This window comes from Hypomesus nipponensis, chromosome 18 (assembly GCF_054491055.1).
Source record: "Hypomesus nipponensis isolate SF chromosome 18, ASM5449105v1, whole genome shotgun sequence".
In the NCBI taxonomy this organism is placed as follows: Eukaryota; Metazoa; Chordata; class Actinopteri; order Osmeriformes; family Osmeridae; genus Hypomesus; species Hypomesus nipponensis.
The window spans coordinates 4,760,001-4,764,745 of NC_140378.1; the positions used below are offsets into that span (position 1 = coordinate 4,760,001).

The 4,745-nt window shown below is 43.2% G+C and overlaps 1 protein-coding gene across 1 annotated transcript in view; it reads right to left on the bottom strand.

The window, feature by feature from the left end:
- bgnb (biglycan b) overlaps positions 1–3,523 on the bottom strand; it is a 16,633-nt gene extending 13,110 nt beyond the window's left edge. The window contains exon 1 of the mRNA XM_084680917.1: positions 3,324–3,523. The gene's annotated coding sequence lies outside the window, so the exon portion shown is untranslated. The remainder of the gene's footprint in view (positions 1–3,323) is intronic.
- Between the last annotated feature and the right edge of the window lie 1,222 nt (positions 3,524–4,745).

A 4,745-nucleotide genomic window follows, 5' to 3' on the forward strand; every position in this document is an offset into this window, starting at 1 on the left:
TACCGTTTGTAAGTCTGTTGTTTCTGTGGTGCATATTGTTCCCATGCAAAGCCGGTGCTGAATTGTCAATGTTTCACACGTGCCCAGAAATTCTCTATAACCAGTGTAGCCACTATGTAGTCTTATAACTGTAGTTTGACAGTTAATGTGTTTGTTTGAATTCATAATTTTTGGTTGCAAACAAAAATTTCTCCAGGACTGTTATTTACCCCCCCCCAAAAAAAAATAATAATAATAATATAAATAAATAAAGATAATTCATGCAACAAATGTCACTAATGTGTTACTCAATGTTGACACAAGAAATTTGATTTTTCTAGTCAGGGTATGACAGAGCATAAAGGGGCACTTTTACAATTACATTTTGAAGTATTTCCACACCCTTAAGGTTGACATTGTGTCTGCTGTTGCCGCCAGTGTCTTTCTGTCACTTATGTTACTGTCTCTGTGCGGTACGTGAGGTATCAGTCTTTGGTATCGGGGGTATTTTTACGAGTACAAATACATGAGCTTGGTATCGTATCATTGCATCCAAAGTTAATCAATTTATAGTAAACACCCACGTCATGGTGCCTAGCCTTGCCTATTAGACTAGCCTAATTTTGAAAAATGTGGCCATATAAATGTTGAGTACATATTTTTATATATTTAAAACAATACCTGGTTTTGGTTAATACTTTTCAGGGCAGACAACACATTTCTAGAGTGGCCTGGCATTCCACCAGACCCAGGGGGTGCTCTAAGTTTGAGAACCTCTACGCTGAGCTCACAATTTGATCTTTCTTTCTAATTTCTCTGTCTACATTGTTGTTTTCATTTGGTCATTACCTAATCACAGGCAATCTTGAATGGAAAAGTGCATTAATTTCAGTAGCTCTATGTGAAACAGTGATGCAGACACACAAATATTGGTCTACTTCAATCTCTGTTTGTTTTAGTTGAGTTTGACGGAAATGGTAACATTTGATCACAATTGAGGGTACCCCATTGGCTTCATTCTAGTGACTGAACAAAATCAAGCTCAACCTGAACTGTTTCAAAGTATAAGCAAGTCGCATTTCTCTGTTGTAACAGAGATATGAACCTATTAACCTCTTCATGGGTGGGGCTGTTGCAGTTGGCATGAGGCTGGCAGCCTACCAAGACAAATTGGCACCAGCCACGTCAACACGCTCAGACTTCGTTAGCTTCAGGAGGGGAGAAAGGCTGAAGCTGAATGAGCTGACTCAGCAGAGATCAAGCGCCGTGTGGGTCAAGGCAGTGGGACATGATTAAAGCTCGGTGTGTGTGACGCTCATTTGTTTAGACAGAATATGATTCTTTTCCTGAATCGCCAGTTACGCCCGCCAAGACAAGACCTGCACACACACTCGCACACACACACAGACACATGATACACATTGTTATAAGCATTTTGCCCCTGGACCTGTTTGACATAGTGTGTGTGTGTTTCTGTGTGTCGAGGGATCAAAATCTATTGCCCTCCCTTTTCATGCTCAGCTAATTTTCCCCACATCTCACATTTAATCATTTCATGATCCCAAAAAACACACATACTGTACATACACACACACACACACTCTGCCCTAACTGTTAACACTGGGCGGGCCCGATGCAGGGTGCTCTGGGTGGAGTTAACTGTGCCCGCGGCTGTAATTTGGAGACTGGCGTCCCTAAAAAAGAAACACCCTGGCAGCTTCTGCTGTTGCCGACAGGCTTGGATGTGGTGAACGAGTCGACTGAGCGGAGACCAGGCCTGAGCAGTCAAACGCAGAGCCGCGGAGAGACCCAACCAATGGAACATGGGCACAATCAAATGACAGGTTGGCGTTGGAAAAGGTCCAGAGTTGAACTGACCTCTGATCACTTTAGCCCTCTCCTTATATGGAGCTGAAGCACGGGGCTGGTGGACTGGTGGTGGAAACAGCTGACTTAGATTTGTACTTGGAAGTCTGTCTGTTCTCTTTCAGACCAAAGGGAATAAGGAATAGGCGGGTGGATTAGTCAGGAGAATAGCGACTGACGAGTCCTCCACAGGACCCTCTCTGTCAGGATAAGGGGGAGCGGGGTTTGAAAATGTCACAGGTGTCTCGACACAGACACCTATAAATAAATAAACAGATGGAGTGTCTGACCACTGGAACCACAGTACGGTAGCCTACTGCCTCTGAATGATGTGGCCAATGACTCCCTGTAAGTGACTCAAAAGTTAAATAAAGCTGGTATAAATGGAACTTACATGTGGTTTATTTATGTGGCGTTTAACCACAGATCTGGATATGAGGTCACCAACATGAGTCAAAACGAGGCCAGAGGGAAAATCTTTGACAAAACGTTATTAGACTACCTGCTAATGTCAAGGGAAGGAGCAAGGGAGGGACAGGAGGGGAAGGGAGGGAGAGAGACACAGAGAGAGAGAGAGAGAGAGAGAGAGAGAGAGAGAGAGAGAGAGAGAGAGAGAGAGAGAGAGAGAAATAGAGAGAGAAATAGAGAGAGAAATAGAGAGAGAAATAGAGAGAGAAATAGAGAGCAATAGCCAGAGACAGGAAATGAGGGCCAAAGAGGGACAGTTTTCATACTAGTCCACACTTTTCACTGTCAAACAAATGTCATGCAAAATCCTAAAACTCGATTTCATTTCGGCAACCATTTTTTACCCAAAAACACTCGAGTGTCTCTGAATAGAGTTAAATAGTTGTGTCCCACAGCGGGCTCACTTGATTGGCACGTTTGACTATAATTATTCTCCCAAAATGATGATGCCGTGTAGGACAGAAAATACAGACTATAAATGCCACACAATCTGAGGGCACGAACGAGGGGAATAACAAGGCGCCACTTTTGTGAGCAGTTGCACAGGGCCCTGTCCTATAGTTATAGGGGTTCAGAGGAATGCTGTATAGAGCACCAGTCACAACGCAGAGAGGGCTCCATGTCGCCATCTAGCTATAGATGTAAGACGCCCCTGTCAATAATTGAGGACCGCGCGGAGCATCAGACTGCGTCAAACGGTGCAACAGGTTGAGCTTAAATAATAAATAATGGGCTAATCAGCTTACAGTTATTTTTCTTAAAGTGGCTGACTGTATCTCAACTCAGAAGACGTTTATGAATAGGCTGACTCAACCTCTCGTGAGAAATTAACTTGTGAATGTATTTTTACGCGCTAGTACAGCAAATAACCATGTTAAAGCCTGGTTGCATTTATGGACACATGCTCACAACACGTATAAATAATTGTTACAACAGTTTAAAGAAACAGTTCAACAATATTTACATGAGAGCCAATTAGTGACATATTCACTGCAGGTAAAATAACTTACCTTGGTTTCAAAGTTAATATAAATCCCGAACTCCGAATAGTAAATTGCACGAATCCTTATGAAATTCAAGTTGTTCGAAACTAGACTGTGGATTACGTTGATCACATTTATGGATTTGAGGTATTTCTCTTATTTCTTCCTTGGTGCTCTTGCCGCACGTCTCTCTGCCTGTGTGTGCCAATGTCAGTGACGTTAGACTGGCTCCGTGAAGCGAGGAAATGACTGAGAAACGGAGGGTCAAGCCCATCAAGTTTTTAGGAGGGGGGCTGGGGGTGGCGAGGTGGCGGGGCGGATCATTTCAAAGCTTAGAATTACTAAATTGGGTTTATAAACCACATAAACCACTTTGTAAAGTATTAAGCTAGCTAATGTAGCACTTGACCTGCAGTTTTTTCAGTCACACGCGCCCGTTTGATGGCGACAGGTACAAACGAAATCTTAAATTCCGAAAATTGAGGATTTACCTGGCGGCTGTAGTCAGATTCCTCAAAACCATTCAGCTTCCATTAACCGGGTTGCATTAACTTCATGCGAACGTGTCAAAATGATTAGATCATACCCGGGTAAAGGGCGCACCCTTAATAAGAACCTGACTTAAAGACGATTTAGACTGATTTGCTTAAGTTCTTAAAATTACCTTTGCGTAAATACCTTTTCCAAAATCAACGCAGTTCTTACATAGAAGCACATGCTGATTATTCAAATATAGGCCATTTCAACCAAGGCTGAACAGACCATTGTCAAAAAAAAAGCTTTGAAGAGTGAACCAGCAATCCCAACAACTGCACTTGCAGTTTGTCTCAGCTCCCATTGTGGTCACTGAAAAGAGTCCCAGGAAGTAGAAAAGTGACCAGGCCAGCGACCACAATGTGTCACAGAGGACATGACTAGAATTCACCTTGCACTCCCTCCACACTGATCCTGTGCCAGAACACAAGAGAGCTTCTTCCTGTGCCTTCATGTGCTTCCCTCAGGTTGACAATGACTAAGTAAAAGTCTGCACAGTTGTTTTCATTCATGCAGTGATTCCACATCCAGAGCAGAAATGTTCTCGTGGGAGGATGGCTGTATGGTAGGACCCATTTTGCAATGACTGAACCCTCACCAGAAGACAATGGTGAGCACTCGGTGCAATAGAGAAGGAGTTGACGTGGGTAATCAACATTTAAATGTATACCTTTCTCTATTTTACTATCTCTCTCATTCAAGGGACAGTCATGTCATTACTTTGCTCCTTCAGGAACGCTCATTGAGACTGGGAGGCTTATTGCGATAACGAAATGTCCGTATCGACCATCTCAGCGGATTGCTCTGGTTTGAATTTGTTTTTGGCCACAATACTCAATACTTCACGACTGCTTGTTTCACTTCCCAGTCTCAATGCCAACACCCGGAGCAGCAGAGCATGTTTGGCAAAGTGTT